General features: G+C 29.9%; 1 pseudogene; it reads right to left on the bottom strand.

Moving 5' to 3' along the window:
* Positions 1 to 27,524, bottom strand: part of LOC121115946 (S-methyl-5'-thioadenosine phosphorylase-like) — a 44,535-nt pseudogene that overhangs the window by 11,936 nt on the left and 5,075 nt on the right.

The following is a 27,524-nucleotide window of genomic DNA, read 5'->3' on the forward strand; positions in this document are numbered from 1 at the left end:
TGAATGGTCAATTAAAATCTGAACCCTTTGAGCTTTAAACTTCAATAAGATATAATTGATTAATTAACTTCAGAATTTCAACAGAATTAATACCATAAACAGATATGTGTCTGAGCTCTCTTAATCATTAATGTAGAATCCCTAAGTGGCAATGATGGCTTCCAGGTGGTGAGGGAAGGCCTTGCAACCGCTGCAGATGTAGTCCTTTGTCATGGTGTCCCATTGCTGGGTGACAGTGGATTTGAAGGAACTCGTAGTCCTTCTTCCTCTCCAACATTTTGGAAACGCTAACGGCGTAGACGGTAGTATTGGAGATACCCAACTGTTTGGAGTGTGCGAATGGAAATTAGCCAATCACACTCAAGCGTCTTTTTCTCGACTTCTACGTAAGATAGAGAGCTCAGCTGTGTTTGATTTTGTATGTAATTGTCTATGCTTTTATATTTCAAAATATGAATTATTTTCAATCACTCAACCTTCATTAATTATTGAATTACTATGTTTTTAGACATAAAAAAGGGGCGAATATGTCCTACGGCAAAATCTCCTCGAGGAGAAATTGCATAGAACCTTTCAATTCATCCCAAAAGTTTGAATATAAAGTGAATAATTGCACAAAATATGTCATAAATTCAAAAATTAATGAAGTAAAAAAAATTAATAGGAGTTTTTTGATGCTTACTCAAGACTTTTTTTGTGCTTTTGAATATAGATGTATTTGTTAGCTTTGCATTTGTTATCCTCTTGTGTAGAATTATGTTCTCAACACTAACTCAAAACTTATGACTTTCTTCATATTACGAATTAAAGATTGATTTTGACAAGATAAGGTTCCTAAGCCAAATGTCCAGAAGTAAGCTCTTTCGATAGCCATTTCCTTGTGTCAAATAACACCTTATTTATTTATAGTATTGAACAAGCCAGAATCCAAATGAGTATAAAGGAAAAATTGACTTGTTTCACACACTTGAGACAATAAAATTTGTTAGCGACAATGGAGGAAACTTATCAAAATCAGTTTGATATGGTTTGATTCTAAGGATAAAATCATCAGATTGATTTTTTTTAGAAAGGGATTTTTCATCCCTGAATGATATGGTTACTACATTTTTTTTTTGGATTGCTTAAAAAATATATTTTTCTGATCTTTAAAAGACTACCCAAGAGAGCAAAAGTACTTTAGTCAAAAGATAAATTAATGTTTCTACTGATAAAATTATTTATTATTAATTCAATTATTTATTTTATTTTCAGAATTCCAAGTTTTCAATATTTTTTAATAGTAGAAGTATATACATTCAAAACTAAGTTTATTGGCTTTAAATACAAAGTATATCGAAATACATTTTTCATAAAGTTTAACGTAAATAATGACTAAGAAGAAAAGTTATAAAATTGTTGGTTCTCCAAGTATTTTATTATTCTTAATCCTCCGTTACATTTCTGGGGTCTGAGGAAGTCCAATTTTTTTTTGAAACAGGTGTATTTTATAATTTACACACATTTTTTTTCACTTTTTTTTAACTGAAATTCCTTATTTATCTTTATTATCTAATATTTAGTTCGGTTATATTGTAGAAATGTACCCACACGTCATACTTTGTAATAATATCTTGACATTGGGGACCGTCTAAGCCGAAAGTTGATAATCAATTATTGCAACCTTTTAAAAAAATAAGAAAACAATGAACTAAGTTAGATAATATGACGTGAAGAATATATTATTGGAGTAGGAGGAGGGGGATCTCGACTTTTGCGAGATATTCCGACAATTAGCACTTGGGATTATTGTGAAAGTAGGTGGAATGTCTCAATAATTGGAGGAGGTTGTGTGTCTGCCTCGTATGGAATATTTCAGAGCTGGGGCATCGAGTCAATCTCTAGGCTGAGGGATAATACACTACGACCTTTCTTGTACCTACCATGAATCGAGATAACATCATTATATTCTGTCTTCAGGTTTAGACTATCCAAGTGAATAAGATACAATAAATAAATAATCACTTAAGCTCAATGGGAACAAAGAATACAAATCAAGCGAGTTGTGATAATCGAATTTCAACTTTCTGGATACACAAACTACAATTTCAAGCTAGAAAGGGAAAGTAAGACGTAATACAATGGACTCCTGGCTTTTTTATTATTTATTTTTTTGAATTATCTAGAGTTATTATCAATAATTATTATTAATTAATTTGGCTCTTTCTGTTTTAGGTTTTCCTAAGAGTATTTTAATATAATTGACCTTATATAGAATTATATAGTATATTGTTTCACAAATAATTTATGAGTTAATCAAATTTAGCTTATTTTCTTTATAAAAGTTAATGTCTAAGACTCTACTTTAGATAATAAATATTAACTTCATTTTATGTATATAATTTTTATATTTACTCGGTGTTACCATATGGAAAAACTTAAAAGCATAAGTTTGATACTTTGCACTTACATTAATATGGAATATCTTATAAAGGATTTAAAAAAACAGATCTGTTCATAATACATATGATTTTTTTGTCTTTGGGTGTTAATCACACTAGCGATCGAAGGGGAAATTAAAGAAAAAAGAAAGTTAAACAAGAAATATCCTGTTTTGAATGATAATAATTTTTCTTTCTTTTTACATGCAGTATATGATAAATTACATTAAAGCTTTCATAATTGTTTTAAATCATACTGAGACACACATAAAATTTTAGCGCAGTGATAAGTTTCATCTTGATATTGTCTGGATATTCAATGCGACTAGTAAAGATTTAAAAAATTGTAAATCTTTTTATAATGGTTTTGGCATTTTTTTTGCAAATTGTATACAAGTACATATAAGGTTGATTATCTTTCAAGTATAAAAGTTTTTGCATGATTACAGATTGTAATGATATCAATTAGTAGAATATCTACTTAAAAACAACTTGTATGAGTATTTGACTGATTTCTTATACATGACATACAATGTTTTCAAGAGAAAGGTTTCTTAAAACTTGAGTGAGTAAACTCATTTCAATTTCCTAGACAACTTCGAAAAAGTTATGTCTCACTATTTTTTTGGAATAACTATCCATTAGCGTTGCATAGATTACAAGTCGTAAATAATCTCAATACTGAGATTTGACGAATATTTCTGAATTTAGAAGCTCCTAGCGATTATTTTCTTTTCCTTTGAAATTCAAGTGTTAATATGAATTCTTAAACATCTTTTAATATAATAAGAATATATTTATTTACAGTTAATTTAAGAGTTAAGTTAAGTTAATCAGTTAAGTATTCAATGAGAAATTAAATGGTGTTTGAAGTCAAAGAGTAACTGGGAAGGGAACAAGTTGACACATGTTAGTTAATGGAACTTTTGACAAATAAAAAAAGAAGTACTTCAACATTAAATGCTGAAATAATAGGATCATAAATCCATTAAATTATATATTTTTTTGATTAATTTTGATTTCGTTTGAATTATACCGATTACTAATATTATTTTCTTTATTTATTTATCAATAATCGCTTAACCTATATGCCAAAAAGATAACTTTGAGTAAACTTTTAGCTTCTCTCTCTCCTACAATGAATCATTAGGACAATTTTTAAAACCTAATTAAATAGACGTTCCCTCTTCAAGAATGAATGAATAATAATAAAAACTTGACTAAAAAACACAAATATGACGTTATGAGTGATGAGCCGGGATAAACTTTAGTCTTTATACTACTAACTGGCTTATTTGCACATGCCAGATGCTACATATAGAAACGCGTACGGGATTTCATGAGTATGATAAGATTTTTATTTCTTAAACCTAAAATATGAATATGATATACATCAGGGATCACTATATACAATGCACACTGTATACACGCTTAATACTACATGGAACTGCGAAATTTCATTAATATGACTACATTATTATTTCTTATATTAAAAATGTCTTTTTCATTCCAATATAAACAAATAGAGACAAACTTAGCTTTATTAATATACATATATGTATATAATATTTTGTCATTGCTGATAGCTACACTCTAAAATACTTTTGATCAACCTCTTCATCTTGTTACTGCATTAACTGATGTAGTTGTATATAATAATGGATCTTGGGGCTTTAGATGAAGTAATTAACCAAAAATTTGATTTAGTAACGCCGAAAAGTGACGGGTTACATTAATGGTTATAAACAAACGTTATTGATCGATTTTTTTTGTTTTAATATTTCACATATTAGTATATTATATGGCTCATCAATCCATATTCTATTATGTCCGTGAGTCACAAAATATATTATTCATTTTATACTTGCTCCGAAAAACCTCGTATTAAATTGGTTTATAATATGTACATACTTTAATATCCCCTCATTTTACACCTGTTTCTCCTACCAATATGACCTATTTGTGAATAAATATATTTTTTTCTTAAACAGGGGTTATTATTCATGTCATGAAAGTTATATATTCACTGCATGTTTTACTATCATGTTAACATGATCATGGCTTTTTATACTGGTTTAATCAGAGTTTATAATATTTTATGGAGGTAGAAATGGTAATAAATATTATATTCGGAACATGGCGTGCACTTACCTAAATAAAGGGGTCTTACAGTAATTGAATTCACTTTTTACACGACATAATCAGACATATGACGTCACATGGTTAAGATTTTTCTTGATGTAATTCTATGTAAATGTTTTAGTTATTTACCAATAACGAAATGGATTAATTATTATTTAGCGGAAAAATTCTCAAAATTCTTAAAAACAGACTGCAGGGAATATTCCAACACACGTGGAATGGCTTTGATGACGAGAGGAGAAGTTACTGAATTCGATCAGGTTTTTTTCAGAACAATGCAAATATTGGGAAACGTGGGTGCCACTTTGGTTCCCATTGCAGTGCCCTACAACTGGAGGAAGAGCTTCGAATCGAATTCAAATATGTTATGAGAGAGAACAAGTTTCAACAATGATATCAGAAATGATGTTGGAATTGATTTGTTGTTTGGAGTCTCAAGAGCTTGTTTAAATGTCTCGATTCCCTCATTAATGGGATTATTGCTATATAAACCAACAATATCAATGGAGATGGACGTCGCGTTTGTGCTCTGAGTTTCACTTTTGTTCATCTCGTTGATGGATCTCAAGAAGTCTGGAGTATCCTGGATGAAGGTTTCTTGATATTTTACGAGAGCTATTGAATATAAATCCACGAACTGAAATATCTTCTCTGTGACTCATTGCCAGATATGATGGAACGTCTTTTGGGATGGTATTTGTGAATTTTAAAGATTTCAATGCTCTATTAGATGGTTTGACTTTTTGTATAATTTTGTTTTACGAACTTTTTTCACCGAGGTATTGCAGTATGTACATTGTACATATTATAATATAACATATAACAACGTGACTGAGGAAGCAATAAGTTGAATAATAAGTAAAAGAAATAAAAAAAAATAACTATAAAACAATATTATGTCTTTTTACTTTTTATTATTTTGCCTTAAATAACGTATGAAATAATGTGTTGGGGAAAAAGTAAGTTTGTATTTTTTGCTTTATTTCAATGCTTTATATGAAGTTTTACAACGATCCGATTTAAACCAAGTATGCCTTGTATTGTTCAATAAATTGTTGTCAACCAAATTCCAACTTAATAATGCCCCTATCAATGAAGGCTTTGTCCCTATTGGCAAAAACTCGGACAACCAATTTTCACAGGCCTTCATTGAGAACAAATTTGTACCCCCAAGCGTGTTGGCCATATAGAGGAACAGGTGGTAGTCACTTTGTTGCCAGGAATAGACTGTAGGGTGGATGCAAAATAACTTTCTATCCTAACTCCTGGAGCTTCTGACGCATCATCAAAGATATGTGCGGCCCGGCATTGTCTTGATGGTCTCTTGCTGTCTCCTATTCTCCAATAACGACAACTTCTGTTGGATCGCCAGCTTCAAAAAGTCAATAGTAGAGGGAGAAATTTAGAGAGAGAAAAATTAGCTTGAATCATTGTTGTGCAGCACAAACCGAAAGAGTATCTGTTCCGTATACAACGCAAATGATCTTGTTCGCCTTCAATGCGTTTTTCCCTTTTAGATAGTAAAAATGAAAAATATGTCGAATTTCTTCCTTTTAGACCCACATACTCGACTAAAAAAAAACATGGTTGAACCGGCCAAGTGCAATACTGTCTGATAACCGTTTTTAGAATACACTTACACCTTTACAACTCTTAAAGAATGATCCGATGTGACTAATAATTAACAAGATATACTCAGTTAAAAAAAGCTGGCGGAAAAAACGATATTACTTCTTTCCCCAACTTAATAATAAATCAACTGTTGACAATCTATTCGAGTTATAAGAAAAAAGATGGAGCTAAGTGGATACATTTTACTAATATGCAAGAGGAAGGGATTAGTGTATGAGTTCGTTATATCTGGAGTTGAATTATCCAACTTCTGCAACAAAATCTACTAATGTTTTTGAAAGATAATTAATCGATACATATAGTAATTGAGCGTAATAAACAAAAAATCCGGTAATTTTACCGTATAAAAAAGTAATTAAACTCTTGTATACCTAGGACATAATCCCTAATACAAACCTTGAGTATTTTCTGTATTTTTATTCTATTTTAAAATGTAAAATCAAGATTTATACTATATATTTTTACCTTTTTATACAATTGAAGAGGACAACACTTTTCAAAAAGGATTTCAAATATACATTAACACTTCTCAATTTGCATATATATAAATATTTATAATTTTTATTATTTCCATCTTGATTTCCCTTCGTAAATCTCTATTGCATAACTTGTTCAGTCGTAAGGGTGGATTGTGTTGATGTCAACAGAAGGGAAGGTGTCTTATTTATTTTTGAGCTTTGAATGAAATAAAAAATTATATAGATACATAAGTCATATACCTTGTAATCCGACTTGGAAATGATTCTTTTGGAGCAATCCAGTTTGGTTTCTGAAAACAAAATTCCTACAAAAATCATTTATAATTCGGCTTCTTTTAAAACTTTGGTCGCTCAGACTTTTGAGGATATCAATTGCGTCTTTATTTCATAAATAAAAAAACAAGGCGTGAACAAAACAAAGTAATTGACTTGATTTCACAAAGGGGCATGTTATTCAATGAAGGATGACCTCACATTTGTTTTGAAATAGAAATGATCTATTTCAATTTGAATACAGCAACATATCGAACAGTCAAAGCTATTACTGGAGTCGTAGATAACCCAGACTATTTTTATTCGATCATTTTTTTTTTTCAAAAATATCTGATATGCACCTAAACTACATATATAGGAAAACAAGACAAAATGAACCTAAACATAATTGTTTTCTTTTTCCTGCTCCCGATTTGTATAATTTAAGATTTAATTATGCTTAATTGAATTGATACCCAAAACTAAACTAGGTTGATTTGGCTTCATTTCTCTACTTAGTAACACCTGTTAGATAATTAAAATTCAAATATTTAAAAGTCCGAGCTAACAACCATAGAAAAAATAAAAAATCATCTAGAACCATTTAAAGACAGCAAATCTTTGCGTACTTAGAGCCATAGAAAAAGCAGAGTCACGAATATTTTTTAATAATATCTGAATTCATAGTTCAGATGTATGATTTTAGACTGTATGTTCTTTGTCTTCTCCTTGTTTCATATGAAGAAACATCTATCGATGACATCATTTTAAGGGGTATATTTTTTGGTGGTCCACAGTCTGAAACGGATTAAATAATGGTCAATGAACGATGCAATTTCGTTCTGCGGTCTGAGTCCGAGGATTTTCTATCAAAATATTGTTCTAAATCGATCTAGAAGCAATTACTTAAAACCGGAGAACTAATAAAAATAGTTCTCGGGCCGTGTCTCAACACTAATACCTACGCCATCAAATATGTACAACACATTTGTCATCAAGAAAACCAAATAAAGAAAAGGATAAGTCAGCTTCAATTATTTTCATATTGCATATCATACATAAAGCTAAATATTGCAATATAACTATGTGTGTACACGTATAGACGATAGTATAGGTATATTTATGAAAAAGTATGTATGTATGCATATGAAATCAAGTGCATCTGATACATATAATTTCAAACGTGATGAAAATTTGATAAGTTAAATTGTGCAAAGATTTGCATCATCTTTTGTCCATATTGATTATATGAATTATTTGTACGAAAAACAATTGCATTTTCTTTTAATTCAAGCAGCAATAAATCAATGTTTTTATTTATACAGAAGAAGAATACAATACATGTATGTATGTATTGTCATATGTGACTCGTCATCACAAAAGCAAACTAGAATTATTTTTCTCAAAATAATTCGTGGATTCTTCGACGAATAATTTATCAATTTCTACGAAAAAGGTATTCACATTAGCCTTTTAAATGTACTGCAAACGGCATATAAAGTATCCAAAAATGATCGTCACAATAAAAGAATGGGAAATGGATGGATTTTATGGTTGAAAGGGGTTATATCTAGGGCAATATAGGTCTCTTAAATCAAATAAAAATTATAAACTAAAGATCAAATTATCAAATGTTTTAACATATCCCACTAGTTTAAAAAAAAACAAAAAAAACTATAATTGACACAAATAGGTCTTTAAATTTATATCCATGCACCGAGTAAAAAACATATTCTAATTTGAGTTAAATTGTAGTGAATGATGGACAGGCCAATCGCTGACTAAAAATATAGTAAATTATTTATTTAATGGAGATACTATTATGCCATTTCTAAGTGTGCGGAACACACAGTTAGAACCCTATAGGCTATATCTTCAATGAAAAAATGTGAGAGGGAAATATGGAAATGCTATTTATATATGCAATATGTCTAAATGGGATTTTTGATGGTTTTTCCCCACCCTTCATATCAAAACTTAATTACTAGATATGCGAAAATGAGTGTCCACCCCTTACCTGTCATCAGGGCGTCCGGACTTGTGTTTTTTTTTTGTATTTTATTCGAAAAAATAGGATGTCAGTTAAAAAATTTGGATTATTTAGACAGTAATTGTACAAAAAAAAAAAAAAAAAAAAAAAATGGCTATTCTTAAAAAAAAAAAGTAAATAAAATATGTTTAACCTTTATTTAAAAAAAATAAAAAATGAATATTACTATATAAAAAAACAATAAAAAGTTTAAATTATAGTAGGTCATTAAAAAGCAAAATAAAACACCATTCGATAAATATTACTTAAATATTTGGGAAAAAAGGTACTCCAAGATCTTAATTTAGAATAAAAAGAAAGGTATTTATTCTATTTTTGTTCAAAAAAAGTCATTTCATATTAGAATTTTAAAAATGTTCTTTTCATATTTGAGTCAGAAAAAATGGAATATCAATCAGAAAATTTGTATAAAACTTAACAATTTCTATTTATTCAAGGACCAATGTGTCCGTGGTCAGTTTGTTATTTTGACAAATGTTGACAACTATTTTGATAACAATCTATAGACACCTGTCTCTTTTTAAAATGAGATTTTGGATGCAATTTTCACGATTTTCAAATACACAGTCTGGGAAAACCATTCTTCATTTCTTTTTAGGAGATTTTTAGGATATAATTGAAAATCCAAATAGTCGAATGGTAGAAAAACAAGGGAATGTGTTGCTGTTGAAGTTCAAGGACTGGCCTATCATCCGAGGTATTTGTAATTCTCTATCCAAAAGATATGTAGATCTCATAAATCACATCACATTTTCGGATTATACTTTAAGGTATTAATTTAGCAGCAATCACACCAGAGTTTTTGTTATGCTGGATTTGTTGATTTTATTACTAATTATCATAATTCTTCTTTAATTCTTATACATTAATAAATATGATATGACAAAATCAATGTGTATATCATAGTGTTATGGTTAAATATCACTTCCTTATTAAAGATTCGACAGCATATCAGATTACATGATGTATCTCTGGATTTACCTATTTTTTGCAATGTTATTTCAGCCATAGTTTTATGCACACCAAGAAGGGATTTTACTCGTCATCTCTAGTAGTTACGTCGATTCTTGTACCAACCTCAACAATATAACTTTCATGACAAAGATTATATCACCTTGCTATGTAAAATAATAGTCTGAGGGTACATTAATGCAATAAAATTAATGTACGAATTCCAAGTGATTCCACTCAAGTCATTGATATAATCGTGCACTAAATTGTCCGTAAATTATCGTATAAAAAACAGATTTAATATTCCTGCTTTCACATTAATCAATTTTATCTCAGTGAATGATGAACTGTTTATGAATATGTTTGTATGCACCATATACAAAATAATCAAATTTTTATTCCTATTAATTTTTGCCTCATTAATTTTTGAAGATAAGTTTATCAAATAATTTAAATCCTCTTGTATGTTTACGAGGTATATTACAGAGAATACCAAAAGAGATGACAATAAGTAGTGATGTGAATATTGACTAAATTAAGGTGAGCGTAAAAAAACAGCCTGAGAGAATTTTATAAAAAATATGGTAACATTGAGAGATGACAGAGATCATTATAGTTGCAGCAAATATTATTTTCCTCTATGTTATAATTAATGTGGGTACCATCACAATTGGAATAATATTTGAGAGGAGGGGAACTTAGCTGTCATGACGTTACATTAAATTAGCTGCAATCAGCTATGAGGATAATTAAATAATTATAAATCCCTCTACGTATTTAACAATGATATATACAGGAATTATTACAATGTCGATCCTCAATTCTACTCCGAGTCCAACAAGGGCTTATAACTTTGCAACAAATCCTCAGTATTTGACTTCCCTTTTCATGCACTAGGGACTGGTTTATATATAGATTTTTTATCTACAAGAATAAAATAACGATGATAACAGCTTTCCAAAATAAAATAAAACACTGTTTCAGGTTGCAACTCGCAAACTTGTCTCGCACTCGTCCAATGTCATCTATTTACCACTAGTGAGACCACAATAAACTATAATGCTCCTTGCTTGCTTATACTATAGAATTTAAAAAAAAGTGATAATTAATAGGAGCCTTCATATTTTTCACATACTTAAAAAAAAACTTACACTCACCTAAATTTATCCAATATTCTCATTCCTAAGCATAAAATATACAATTTCTATATTAATGCGTGGGATGGGATATATAACAATAGGTTATGGAAAAATAATTTTGTATTTTTCACTTTATTTCAATGCTTTATAACAAGTGTTGCAATCATCCGATTTAAGCCAAGTATGCCCCGTTTTGTTTGATATCTGGTTGTCAATAAGAATCCAACTTCATAATGTCCCGTTCGTAGAAGCCTTGTTCCTATTGGCAAAAAAAAAAGAAGCTCAGACAACCCATTTTCACATGCCTCTATTGAGGCCAAATTTGTAACTCCAACTGCGTTGCCCATAGACAGGAACAGGTGGTAGTTACTTGTTTCCAGGTTTGGACTGTTGTATGGATGTATAATAACTTCCCATCCGAGCTTCCAAAGCTTCTGGCGCGTCATCAAAGATATGCACAACTTGGCGTTATCACGATGATGTCTTGCTATCTCCTATTCACCAATGATGACAGCTTCTGTTCGATCTCCAACTTCAAACGGTCAAGTTGTTCACAGTAGAGGGCAAATTGTGATAAAAAAAATAAAAAATAGCAGGCACCTTTGCTGTGCAAAACGAACCAAAAGAATGAACGAACGAATTGTAAATTTGATTTGTGCTTTTTACCCGTTTTTCCCTTTCAGATAGTAAAAATGTAAAATATGGCAAATTTCTTCATTTGAGACCTCTATACTTGAAGCACTACTGAAACATCCAAGTGCAATACTGTCCAAAAGCGTTTGTATTATACACTAACACATTTACAACATCTTATCGTTTGATCTAATTAACAAGAAATACTTAGTTAAAGATAGGGCATAAAAAAAAGAAATACAAAAATCACTTTTTCCCAACTTATTTGTAGGATTGTAAATCCTTAGCATTTTTAGCGTGAAATTTTTGATGTTGTTAGCAACTTGGACAATGTTATTTCTTTTCCAAAGCTGTTATCATTATTCTTTTCTTCTTGAAGAGATAATATATAAGTATAAAGTGTAACCACGAGTATGATTGCTCATGAATGACGGAGAGTAAGGCTGAGGAGTAATAAATGTAAGTTTTTTTTGGATTCTGAGTAGAATTAAAGATAAAAAACGGAGTAATTCCTGCCTATGCCATTCCTCGTATCTAATTTAATAAAATGTAACGTAAAAGTACAACATATTTGTGTATATGGAAAGGCTAAGAAACTATTTATAGACACAAGACACTTTCTATCCATCTATGTAATTCTATTCGACCCTTCATTACAAATAGCCATAATATCCTAATTCGTTTTGTACAAGATAATTTTCCAGAGAAAGCTATTAATAAACACTCATTAGTGGACCACATATTATTTGTGTTAGCTACTCGTTTTATTTATTTTGTTCTGGCTGACTGAAGGAGAGTTCTCAAGTTCTAATTACCCAAGTCCATTCAAGGGTTCAAATGATGATGTTTTTTACTAATTAAGAAATGTTTATTTTTCAACTTACATATGAATGAATGTGTTCCAAACATCAGGTCAGTAATAAATGATGCTACAATATCCAGGATAATTAATAAGGATTTCGATTTAGGTCTTACTCACATATGAAGAAGTATTTCATAATATTTTTGATTGATTACATTTACCTCAAATTAGGGGTGCAATAGTTCCACAATTATGACGTTCCGTCCAAATTGGACTTAAAGTGGTCCTATACAACAATCTTTAGATACCAACCCGTGTTGTCAACATCAATAAGTATAAACAACCAGGGCAATGAGTTCCAATCATGGAGTAAAATACATAGAGTGCTTACGTTGATCAAAAACAAGGGAATTTTTTTGAAGCTGAAAGGAAGTTGACCAAAACAATGAAAAATATAGTTATAAATACATCAATCACTCTACTATTTTGCCTTAGGAAATTTTGCCTCAAAATTTTAATGTTTACACTAACAGTATCCAACTATTTCATGAATTTGGACCAGAGAAAAAATAAGTAATAAAATTAGTATAATAAGAAAAACAAATATGAATAAACACGGCAATGATTCGAATAGAAGAATTGCTGAACACATCTCCTATTCGTAATTATCATTAGACATTAGACCAGTTTGATTGTTAACTTTTTTTTAGAATTTAGATTATGAATAGGGTGGAAAAGTTGCCTTGGGTTATGAAAATAAGGTGTACAAAATTTCATCGCTCTACGATTTCATGTTCAGTTGGCAAATTTTGTTCAAAGTTTTTGAAAAAAATAATAATTTAACCTTATTTTGGCTATATTTTTTGGTAAATACTTATATCAGATTTTAAAAAAATGCAATTGTTAGATGTTAGTACAATCTACGTATAGTATTTTATAAATTTTTTCTTAAAATAATATTTTAGTCCGCAAAAAGGGAAAAATCATAGCAATTTTTTTGATGACTCGCGTATAACGCGCTCCTGTTTTGATGTATTTCAATGAATAATTTAAATAGTAGTTCATTAAAAAGTTAATTTCCTTACATTCACTCGTGAAATTTGAATAGAAAGATAGCAAAATATATAATTTTGGTAAATACGTATTTAATGACTTGCACCTAAAATGTAATAAATTTCATATAAATGCGCTTTTATCATCCTATCTTCAATAACCTAAAAAATTGATTCATTTAAAATAAAGGGTGACAAATGATTTATTTGTTATTCCTAATTATATTCCTATACACTTTTAAACAAAAACAATAAAAAAACATACATATAAAGGTAGTATTAAATAATTTTCAAAATTTATATTGAGCCTAAGTTTCAAACAAAGGCATTTTTTCCCTGATGCTAAAGTTGCTTTTACAAATCAATTTATATTATTTCCTCCATTTACGCTCTCTGATGATTTTGAAACTAATTTTATCATACACTCTACCACCTGTGTGTGGGATGGTATATCGGAAATATTTTCATATTTTCCTTTTGATATAATTATTTCTTGTATATATTTGTTTGTCAAGTGAATTGTCATTGGCGCTTCTGTGTCATTTTCTTTCTTCTCATTCATTGGACCATATACATTCTTTATAAAAATGTCAATTTCTTTCAGGTTTTTAAATGGATTTTTGTAGAAACATAAAGCCTTAAAATGTTATTGGCAGTAGTAACCCATATAGAAAGTGCAATTTCCCCGTGATAGTCTATTGGACAGTGAGTTGATACAAGTACCTATAGATACTACTTTGCAAATATCTAATAGGTATTGTTTGTAATTACTTAAGTCATTAATATTAGGGATGTTATTAAAAAAGTTGGAATTGATGGGTTTGTATTTAACAATTTTGAGCTTATCACACCTGTTTTCCTATTTCTCCACTTAGACTTGTGGGTCCTGAAGTTTTACCATCCAAAGTTATTCTTTTTTCACATTCGCATTTTTCGAAATCATTACATTTGCAAGAAGCAATATCGAATAATTGGTTAAATATATTTTTAAAGAGTATTTACTTTTTTTGAAATTTAGCCCAATTTCTTCTGTCCTTGCTCACTTTAAGTAGGTTTTTATATTGATAATGGAGGTTGTCAATCTTTTGAAATATTCTTGTTTCAGAGACGATAGGTATCGATGATGATTCCCATATACAGGTAAGTTTCAAAATAAGTGTTTTAGAAATGAGTTTATGTGACGGATTCTTCAGCGTTGTCTTTAGTTGCATTCGATACCACAAATGACTTCTTAATATATCCCCGATGGTTGGAAGCACATTTGATGGCAAATCTTCCGGCTGACCTGCGAGGGGACAAACAGTTTTGCCCCTTGTAAGTTGATGTTTTTTTTTCTGACAATGTAGCACTTACAACTTTTAAAATGAACTGAAACTCAGTTTAGAATTGAGAATAAACATATTTATCGCAGTTTCTTTGTGGGATCAACCAAAGCCCAAGCAAAATAACAAAGAAAAACTGTGTTGATTTCTTATATACGTAATGAGAATGTAAATCAATTGTTTTGCTTCAAAATTAGTTAGTCGTGCTCTTAATTAAATTTTTTAGGTTATTGAAGAAATAATGATAAAAACTCATATTTATATATGAAATTTATTATATATTAGATGCAAGTCATTAAATAGATATATACCAAAATTATATATTTTGTTATCTGTGTATTCAAATTTCACAAGTGAATGTAAATTAATAAAAATTTTTATCAATTACTATTTAAATTATTCATTGAAGTGCATTAAAACAACTACGCACTATACGCGAGTCATCAAAAAATTGGTATGAATTTTCCCTTTTTGCGGAATAAACTATCATTTTAGGAAAAAGTTTAGTAAATACTATATGTAGACTGTACTAACATCTAACAAAAGAATATGATATATACGTTTATTATAAAATATGGTAATTAGGTAAACTTATCATTTTTTCAAAACTTTGAACAAAATGTGCTAACTGAACATGAAATCGTAGAGCGATAAAATGTTGTACACCTTATTTTCTTACTCCAAGGCAACTTTTCCACCCTATCCGTAATCGAAATTCAAAAACAGATTAAAATCAAACCGGTCTATGACATATGATCATACTAGAAAAGACTCAAGGCTTGACGGACAAACATAATATGAGCACAATTCCATCATTATTACCTTACAATTATACAGAGGGCTTTATATGCATATAGGTTTAAAAAATATAGTTCAGCCTTTGAGATATCAAATAAGATATTTTTACACTTTCTGGATTTTTTTATCTTAGAGCTACTTTTGAGCATCTCAACAAAAACACCCGTTTTAAACTTGAAACAGTGATTTTAATACCAGTTTTCCGAAGAACCTTAGGGCGATAGAGAAAAACTAAATTCATGCGTTATAACAAGAACAGCCATCCTCTATCACGATTATTTGGTACAACCCTTTACCTATTATTAGGTGAAGGATTGTATCAAATCATCTGATCAGGATATCATCATAACAATTGAGAAACATACTCAATTACAAACATCGTCTTCGGGGCATGGAAAATAGAACGGAAATGGAAATTGAATGCCTCCAGATTTGGTTATATGTAAGTCATGTCATGGGCAATACCTACCACACTGGTAAAGTCAATCTGTAAGCCAAAAAAAAAAAATATATATCTGCTGCTATTTCTCATGGGAAGACGCATGAGTCTTCCCGTAATTTTTTTTACAAATTTAAAAAAAAAAGTCAACAAATGTAGTTTTTTTAAAATTCAGAATATCCCTTTTGGCTGCAACTCCCAGTGTACGTGTGGAAGAGGACTCACTCATCGAGGTGAAATTTCCTTATTCAGGACGTTATGATAAAATTTTCCCAGGATCTGAATTTCCATTTTTGGAGATTCGTGGTCGCGATATTAAGTTGAAAATAAAACACAATTATTACTAGCAAATTCAGGGTCAGCTACGAGGAGTAAGGTAATCAACATTTCTATTTGATTTCCTTCACATATGACGATACTTTTATTGAAGAAATTCTATTTAAGAATAAATTCTTTAATGATGATATACGTTCTCCTCTCATCAAATTTTATAATGATCATTGTGTATGTTAAATACATATCAAATCAACTCTAACTAAACATTTTGATTTCCTTAGTGTAGGTGGTAATAGTTGTATAATTTTCTAAGTTGGGTAATTTCATCTAAGGGGTTGAGTATTATTTCACAACTTCATAGGAAGATTAAATCAAAAAGATGTAACCGTTCCTTTTTGCTCTATGTTTCCATATCCTTACATATTTTTTTTCTCCTGCTATATCTATATAATACCTGAGAATAAATATATAGATATTTTCTATCACACTGTTTCTTATTAAAATTATTGTTTTACAAACTTATTTAATTTCAGTAAGTTTAATAAACTTGATTTCAGGGAATTTTACTTATAGACACTTCCATACTAACTTCAATACGAGGAAAGTTCATGATGATAAATTATGCCATCAAGAGACCTTATTTTTATAAAAAAAAATCTTTGAGGCATTACTTAATATATTCATTTTTTTATTTATATTTTGTAAACTATCTATTCTCTAATGTAATATTGGTTCTATAAATATTTTACTAATCACAATTATTTTGCTCCAAAATACGGTTGCTAAATAGCTCTCAACATGTATTCTTTTAAAAGCAATTTTTTTGTCATTAATGACTGTTTCTCCTCAGAAGTTGATTAATCCCTCCCATTGGCGTTAGAGTGTTCACTTAAACAAAGATTTTGATTGACAAAAAAGTCCTGCACCATAATCCCATGATTGCATCTCCTAACGTCATTCGTTTTTTCCTTAATGGGTCTGATATTTCGATTGTTTGGCAATCACCACAGGAGCCACAATACGCAGAGGATATTATGTAGGTGACCATACCTCTCGAACTAATTCCTATCATAACTTTTACCGTATTACTGTTCTTGTAGGAAATCCAGGTTGCTTTTTAATCTACAACATTACTTGGTTTGTTGATTTTGACCTCAGTGGCATCCAAAATCATTCTTGTATTTGGTAATTTCGACTTAAAGTTATCAGGCACGTAGAGATCTATGATGCCATTGGTCAACAACAAATAAATTTCCCTAAATTGATAATACATAAAGGTCAACCATGTTTTAAAGACTTTTTCGACTAATGTACGGTGTATTTTAAAGGTAATGCCAATCTCATTATCATCCTTGTTCTGCGTAACTTCACCAATGTGAGTACTTAACTCGTTCTCTCGAGTTAAGTACTCATTTTCTGGTTTAGATCATCAACAATCGGTCCAAGAGAGAAATACAAGCATTTGAAGTAACTGAAGTTACTCAGTCCTCTGTAGTAGGGGATTGTTGAAATAAATTGAATTGTTTACAGTCAAATTCACACAGGTCTATGGGATAGGTCATTAATATTTGAACAGTGAAAAATTCCTCTTAAAAAATGTGAATAAAGTTAAAAAACAAATAATGCGTTTTACCATTTTTATTTAAAAAAACACAGATGTTGATTTAAAATACAACTTTAGTATCCTTCTTTAGAATTTCCCAGGATATGAAATATTTTATTTACCTACCTGATGGATTATTAACAAAGTTTTGAATCGAGAACATAGGTCGAAGGAGTTCTTTTTTTTTTGGTCCGGCAGTTTGAACATATTGATCATATGTGATAAATGGATCTGAATGGTCATCTCCGTCTTGTCTGGGACTTAAAATACCGTCGTTGATGCTCTCAGTCTGTACCTCCTCTACTAACATATCTAAGTATTGATCATGATTCATGATCATGCTGTTGTTATCGATAATTATGCAACCCTTGTATGGGCTTATAAATTTAAATTACTTAAGAAGATTTGAAGACCTTAAACTTGCCCCATTTTCAATGTTGATCAATTTTATCTTCAACTGGATTATTACTCACTTGTGACAAAGAAAAAAGGGATTGGACTGCATCTTGTTTCGCCGATATACTTTTCCTCCCACGGAAGCTAGAGTTTGCCTTGGCACTCGGAAATCTTCTGGCTTGTAGTGTTTTTCAGATAACACAGAGTATGGGAATGACCTCCATGGTGAAACATTAACGTCTTCTTGTCTCAGAGAAATCTAACATTTAAGACATGTACTTTTATATGAAAGGAATTGAAATGATCCTCCTCTCGAGCACCCAGAGACACCATAAGACGATGTCATTAGTATAAATTATAATAATTACTAATTTTCAACTTGCAATTTGTAAAGATGAAATATTATTAATATAAGTATAAGTTGTTAATATTAAATATAAATAAATCTTATAAGCTAGTATAGCTAAAGAATACACCGGCGGCACACAACTTACGTGACACTGGCACCCTTAAGCAATCCGTACTTTTATTTGACCTAGCGCAGTGAGTCACATCACCTTGCAGATATTATATATTTTTTAGTTTACCCATTGCCTTTCAATAGTTAAACTATGTACACCTATATTATGTAAGTCTAATTGTAATGTCAATTTCATTTTAAATTGTGCGAGAGAAATTAATGGTGTTCAATTTACATATTTTAAAGTGACATCTTGATGCACAAACATATGGTAGGCATATGTTTTGAATAAATGTAACCAAAGGAGAAGAATTTACATAAAAAGACATTATAAAGAGATGTTTTTTAGTTTTTTTATAATATACGAAGACTAAATCCTTCAAATATAGGAAACACCATCTGCTCAGATACAAAAAAGTACGTCAGAGTATTCTAACTTTAGATTTCACAACCATCCAATCTTAAATTTGTATCTCTTTAACAATAATAAGATAAAAAATAAAAAATATATGTATTGTATGATATAAAAAAATGCTTTAAATTATTTTATCAAAAGATTTGTGTCTCGCAAATATTTACACAAGGATGAAAACGTCTTACTAGCATATCCGTTTCCTCACTAGAAAACTTTGTGTAATAAAAGCAAATATTAATAAAATAAGTGGTACTTTAAATTTAAGAAAAATGTTAATGCAACGACCTTTAATCAGATATTTCTTTGAATATTGTAGATATTTTAAGGGTGATTTCGAATAATATTTTGCATATTTATATGGTATTATTTAATTTAAATCCTCTATGACATTCAATATGCATATTCATGAGAATTACATAGCAATAAAGGAAAAATATATAATTACCTAGATTATAGTCTAATCAAAGCCAAATTTAAAGTGTAATAAAGAAACAATATAGGATAATTGTCGTATTCTGAAATTGATTCCTTAGTGATCCATAAAATCCCTTAAGCACAGCTGTTGAGAAGTTGCTGATATATAAGTTGGCGATGTTTTGTCATAAGGTGATAGAAATAACGGAATATCTGCTATATAACTGCGAAAGTGTTCGTACTTAAATTGTACTAGATCATTCTGGAAGAATGCGAAACGAAATACTGCCAAGGGAACTGGCTGATAGTCAATCCTTCTGATGGAAAGGCAAATCACTACATAGAGGCAATAATAGCGAATGAAGTCCAAAGGACCTTTTATGTTGCTCGCAAAAAAAAAAAAAAAAAAAAATCACCTATCACTGAAGGTATTTCCTCCTTTCTGAATAAAAGGTTCTGTTGGGTCTCTTCATGGAAGCTACTCAAAATAGAGTATCCATTATGTTTTTAAATGGTATTATATTAATAATATAATTTTTCTGATTTATTTGTCTTAATTGTTATGTTAATGTTTTAGTTCCTTGCGAATATATTTAATAGAAGATCTAAAAAAAAACATAGTTAATTGATGTAGCTATGTTTTAATTATTTACGTTTTTTAGATTGTTTCAAAAAACTATTCGGCTATAACCTTTATTTATATTCGGTATAACTTAAAGGTACTTTATTTTTAATAGATATCGATATTGGGGATATCTAAATGCAAAGTTATAATTAGAGCTGCGGAGTCGGAAAATTTGTATCGACTCCTAACCCTCCCACAAAATTATTATAATTGATGTAAACAAAACTTATATATAATTTAAGGCTTATATTAAGAATCCATAAAGTTATTTTCTAAATGTTTATCTGTATTAATTTAGGAAACTTATTAAGTTAACTAATTTAGAAGTTTAATTCACAAATTTTAGACGTTCTCTTTGGACCCTGCAATCACAGTTCCTAAACACTTCAAGTCTAAATTATTATTATATAGGGGAGAGCATAGCCACTAGCAGTGATAGTTTATTAATTAGACTTGTGAAAAGTTACTGTCATAAGTGTAAAGTGTAACATTGGAGTGAGATGTTAAGTGTATTGTCGTTCCTTGGCTACGAGTACATCATTTATTTTCTTTTCCGAAACTTATGAATGTATTAGCAATAGATAGATCTTGACCCGTTTAATTGATTATTCATCTAGTTCATCTTATATTAGCAATAGATAGATCTTGACCCGTTTAATTGATTATTCATCTAGTTCATCTTATATTCCAAATATTTTCTTTATCCATAGCACACTTATTTACAACATATAACTAATAGCTACCTATAAATATAAATTAAATCTATATTTAATTTATATAGTCTGAATTACACAACGCCATTTATGGTTTAGAGAATACGACTCTTCGAAACTCTTTGAAAGAAAATATCTGGGTATAATTTCTATTATTTTTTTGCTTTTGTACCAGATTTATGTTTAATAAAATTTTCATTTACAATACCTCGTATTGAGATGATGTGTTCTAAAGACCATTATTATGTTTTTAAGGTAAAAATATTTAAGATCTCACCATCTTAATCAAAGAGCAAAAACTTGTTGACTAATTTAATAATATTGATATAACAAATTATACATTTTTTAAATCTTAAGATGCAAAAAATATGTACTACGTAAAGTTTTAGCCCTTGATTCCAAAAATCGAAAGAAAAAGGCTCTTATTATCTCTTCAGATTATTTTCATAAAGTATTTAGATCTTTAATTGTAATTCAACTAAAACATAAAAACGTTACTCAAAAATATTAGTTATTGAATTATGATTGGTGAAGTAAAAAAGTCGGGTTTTACTAAGCCCAAACATCCCAAAGTTTCAGTTTTAAAGGAATGTTCCCTTCTAAAATACACAAGCGTAACCCCAAGCTATTAATAATATATAATTGATATTATTTGAAACTGTTTGTGTTCCAAAATACTAAAAAAAGGTAGCACATGGAAGACCCAAATGCTTTCAGACGTTATTTATTCAATCTTCTAATGACAATGAGTAGTAAGAATTAAAGCCAATGATTGTATGTGCTACAAATGATGTAAAATCTTCCTTGTTATAGGAATTCTTGAAGTAGCCCCTAAGAAACAACTATTTTCTCCCTTTGGTCAGAGCCAAGATACTTAGAGCGGAACTATGTAAATAGGATCAATAAAAACTTTTAAAAGGAATTGTTTAATGCATGGCGTCATTATCAACCTAAATGACTAATCCATAAACGCCAATTAAAGTGGGCACATTTCCGAAGGCGGTTAAGTCTGACCACCTTACTATTAAAAACTGTTATTTAAAATGAATTTATAAAATTAGCTTACCTTTTGAAGTCCTAGGCTCAATCTTTAAATTACCAAGCTCAAGGTTTAGAATATTTTTAATAGGTTCTTCACGCATATTTTTGTTTGCTATTCTATTTATGATCCTTTTATAAGAAGAACTTTTATTGAAATACTATTGGATTATTAGCAATGCATAGCATTTAAAATGGGAATACATCTCTAAGCAATTAATTTACTTACTTATATGAAAACTATGACTCAATATGGCCTAAAAAATCAAGGTTTTATTGTGAAATTCCATTTTTTTTTTTCATGAGAAGAAGAAAACTATCCCTACGCTGTGTATATATTGGTATCACCGTAAACAAAAACAGCTCCTATGGATTTTAAGTCAGTTGTTAATTGTACATTCTGTCAAAAAAATACCAGGAATTGTTAATTTAAATTACTAGCACTGATGAGATTTAAAACGTTTTAAATCAAGGTCAGCAGCACTATCTCTCATTATGATGCCAAGTATGAGCGTGATCTGTAGACCAGTTTGCTTGCAAGAGCTTGATAAGTCAGTGTACCTCACTAGTGCTCCACGATTTTTTAAAATGAAAGGAATTATTGAACAAAGTGATTGCCTTAAATTTTATGTTGCGAACGAAATTTCATGTGCTGACGATCTGAAAATGTTTTTGGCGAATCAGTTTTATCAAAAAATCAATGCATATGAGTGGTACAAAACTTTCAAGGAGGACCGTGAGATTGTCGAAGACATGCCACGTTCTGGATAACCTTCGTCCAGAACGACCGAATTTGTGCATTCTTTCCAAAGGGACAAACGTTCAATAAGGAGGATTATTTGGGTGTACTAAGGCATCTGCATTAGAAAATCATTCAAAAAAGGCCAGAATTATGGAAGAACAACTCGTTTATTTTACGCAACAATAACGCGCCAACGCACAGAGTCACGATTCTGTGTGAATTCAAAGCCAAAGACGCAATAAATGTCATCGATCAACCACCATATTACCCTGGTTTAGCTTTGTTTAACTTCCCCCCCCCTAAACTTAAATTGCCACTCCGTGGAACCCGTTTTGAGTCTATTGAATCCATAAAACAAAATTCTTGGAATGAGCTAAAGGCCATGCCAAAAAGTGCCTATAAAAAATGTTTTGAGGTCTGGAAAAAAAGTTGGCATATATGTATTGCATCTAATGGTGATTACTTTGAAAGCGACAAAATAAATTTTAATGATTAAATGTTAAATTTGTGTTTTATTTAACATTTCCCAGTACCTTTTGACAGAATGTACTCTTCTCTCCATTATTTGTGCTTTTCAAATTATATCTTGCTAAATACAAAACAAATTCCAGAATAGTTCAAGAATAGAGTATGAGGGTTGTTAACTTATATTGGTTACTTAATAAAGCGCCAGAGAGTGGCGCCGTCTTGTGGTGAAATAATACAACTCCCTAATATTACTTAATACAAATAACATACGTAGTTACTCATATAGAAGTCCCTGTGAAAAAAAAAAAATACGTCCCCAAGCTACAGACTGTTACACCACCTTGCAGGTAATATTTTATTTTATTTTGATCATGTCCTATTGGATTTAATAGTGCGCAGTTAGCTAACAACAACAGCCAGTGAATTTCTTTCTTTTTTTTTTTCGTTGAGAGATACAAAGAAGATTGACCGTAGTACTTCAAAAAACTAATGACTGATACTACGAATTACATTATACAGAAAGCTAAACGATAACCACGTGATACAATAATGTCCATGTTAAGTTCGCTACTAGAATAACTTTTTAATCATGTGCTCCAAAACACTTTAGATGTTGACAATGTCATACAATGAAACTGTTCTGAGTGAACAAAATGTTACCAAGTGGTAGAAACTCTTCCAAGATGATCGGAAAAATGCTAATGACAAGCCTCGCTCTGACGCCCAAACACGTCAACAACAAATAAAATGTTGAAGTAGTAAAGAAAATTGTTTTAAGAAACCTTCAAATCACTATGAAAGAAGTTGCTGAGGATATTGACATATCAGTTGGCGCATGTTATTAAATTTTTTCGTACGTTTCGAACATGAGACGAGCTTCAGCGAAGTTCGTTTCTAAACTGCTTAATTTTGACCAAAAGAATTGTCACATTTTTTGGCCAAAAATAGTACCACAATTATGATTCCGCCACTATACTCACAGGATTTAGCACCATGTTTACTTTTCTTGTCCTCAAAAATGAAGACAGAGATTTTCAGCAGTTGAGGAGGTAAAGACTGCAATGCGAGAAGAGCTCAAGGCTATGATAAGTGCTTCAAGGATTATGAAAAGCGTTGGCACAAGTCTATTGTACTGAGAAGGATTACTTTGAAGGGCATAACTTAAATATTGATGAATAAATGAATATTTTTTCATAAAAATAAAAGGTCACCTTACTTCTTCCACACACCTCGTACACATTTTGTCACTTTGTTTTATAGCTCCGATTGTTGTACAAAGATAGTCCTTTTTTTTCAAAAAAATAAAGATATGACTCATAGCAATTAAATGTTTATTATCATAAATGGCACCCGGAAACAGCATAAATATGCAAAGCCTTCGTCTTTATACCTACTTATATTTATGTATTGAAATATTCAATTGAATGACCTGAAACAAAGATAACTCTTAAAAAGGTGTGGCAGCCATTTCTTTCATATTTTTCCATTGAAACTATACTTATTGTTTTGCAATTCCATTATGTAAGAAAAGAAAACCTTTTGTATATACCTATATGGTTGGAGTATACAAAAAAACACCTTAGAATAACTAAGTGATGACGTCAATAGGGCTTAAAGTTAAATCCTTGTCAATCGCTGTTTAATGTCATTCAAGCAAGATAAGTTAAATTATATTCATAAATAAATGATACTTAGAAAAGATGTAAAAGGAAAATACTCATGTAAAAAGATGAAATTTCATATTCAGGCTATGACAAACCTTAATAATACAATATTATAAAGGCATTTCATGTGTGTACCTATGTAGATATTCTTTTGATCTTGATAATCTTGGTTTTTATTTTTGTAGTTATGTAAATTCTTCTTTCCTTTTGACAAAAGGAATGAAAACTATATTCAGTTGTAATAAAGATATTTAAATCTTAACATTGGTGACACTAATCGTTAGTCATGCCTCCTTCTGGTGATCAAGATCAAGCAAACAAAAGTACGTGGTGGAAGAGATCAGCCACTTCACTCTTGTAGTAGCAGGTCACCGTTTTCTTAAATTATCAGAAACAAATCTGCAAAATAACTTTTGGATAATCAAATTGGATTTTCAATCAAGGGTAAACCGAATATAGCTTAATTGCTACTACTAAGGATTTTCTACTAGAGAAGTTCAATACTAAATTGAGTGTCTTTTCAACGAGGAATATATGTATATTATGTAACAATATATACCAGTTCTAGGTATTTGAATGATATATTCTTATAAGTATACATTTGTAACCAATAGGTATTTAGAACAAAAAATTCCTACCAAATACGAAGGAATTAAAATATTCTATAAACTCTTTTCTAGGAGTTTAGAGATTCATGAAATTAAATTTCTTAGTTTTATGACTTTCACAAAAAAAGAAAAAGAAAAAAAATCACTTACTATTTTATTTTTGATAGCTTCATTTTGATATTTCACTCAAAAGAAGTTGCATATGTCTTTCAACACTTTTATTTATTTTTATTTGTTTCAATTATTTTTTTTACAAAAATGTACTTTAAAATCCGTCATATAAATTTGTGATGAATTTATGATGTGTGGTTTGAAAAGCAGTTCAATTACTATTCCTGGAGTTTTTATAAAATATTGGATTCAAATATTTTCAAACTCAAATTTTGCTTGACAAATGAATATACATATATTAGTATTGTAAGGTGCATCAGCATGAAAACAATCTTGATCAAAATAAAGAAATCCCAAACTATTTACATGCCAATTATTCATAGACATATTTAAGTCACTCATTGGTATTGCATTCATATTACTGGGATGAATTAAGATACCCAAGAACTTTAGGTATAGTTTAAAACCTTTAACGATATGACTTTTCAAATCAAATCTTTCAATTTCTAATTTTTTTATTGTGATGATCAATTTCAGATATTTTAATTGTAAATGTTTAGTAAGGGGAGGTTATTATTAGGGGAGTTTATAGAAAATATTAACTTTGGAAGTCAAAGAAAAATTTAAGTTCTCTGATAGATTAATAATTTATATAAAATATTAGTTTGTCAAGCTAAAAGAGAAAATTCTTTTAGTTTGGAAAACTTAAGTTAATAAAACTATCAGTTTTCAAAACTGACAATGAATGCCTTTTAGTTTTTGATTCTTATAACTTATATCGAGTGTTACATTGAAGTTGTAAAAGAGGATATTACCTAATAATAATTTTTATTTTCATGTGGGTTAGAATTTTGAGATTTATTTTTTCCTTACTAGTAATAGATCTAGGTTAGGTTAAGGTGCAGAGGTAGAATAAACCTAGATAAGCTAAGGCCGCATGAGTGTGGGTTTAATCCTAATTATAATTATCGAAAAACATTTGTGTTTAAATAATATAATTTTAATGTTTAATTGTTTGGCCATCCAAAGGGGTAATAAGAATATCTTGTTGATCAAAATTAATAATAATTTGTTGAAGAATACAAATGTACCTAATCCACACTCAATTTTGAGAATAATAAATTCAACTTGCTTTTGTCATGACGGACCGCATGTATTGTACAGTTGATGTTTCAATACATTTGAATTCTGCTTTCATAAATGTTAAATATTTTTTTGGATATTAAATAAACTTGTAGTATTAAAAAATTCGTTTAACAAAATAAAATACAAAATTCCTAGTATCAGTGGTTCTTTAACTTTTATATTGTGGAGATATCAATATCTCCAAGTACCACCACCACTATGATTGACTTAACTGAAATTACAATAGTAGAGGCGTAACCTGTTATGAAGTTCTTCTACTAACCACAAACAGGAGCTCCCGTAGTACAGTTTGAGAACTACTGCTCTATATGTTTTCTTAAAGAGAACGAAACAGAGGAATAAAGGAGTGAAAGGGCTTTATATTAGTAATTCGCTATAATTGGTATATAAATTCAGTTAAGGTAAAGGGGTAATGGATAAAACTATAATACCCTGTTATTCCGAGTTTCGTGATTCCTGTCATGGGTTTTTAACATCTTACTCTATTTATAATAAAAACCAATTTTAGAATCTATGGGTTGTAGCTTATTTCAAATTTATTCGATAACTTGTTTGAATATTGTAATATTAGCTAAGCTTAGGAAGAATGATATTGTCGATACTTTTGATATCCGCACTATGCATACAGTTTCATGATTTAAGAAGATGAAGTGCATCAGAAAAGGGATGACGAGGATTCTAACAGTTCTTCAAATATTTGATTAGAAATGGATAGGACCATTTTTGAACCTAAG

The sequence above is a fragment of the Lepeophtheirus salmonis genome, chromosome 1 (genome assembly GCF_016086655.4).
Source record: "Lepeophtheirus salmonis chromosome 1, UVic_Lsal_1.4, whole genome shotgun sequence".
Lineage (NCBI taxonomy): Eukaryota > Metazoa > Arthropoda > Copepoda > Siphonostomatoida > Caligidae > Lepeophtheirus > Lepeophtheirus salmonis.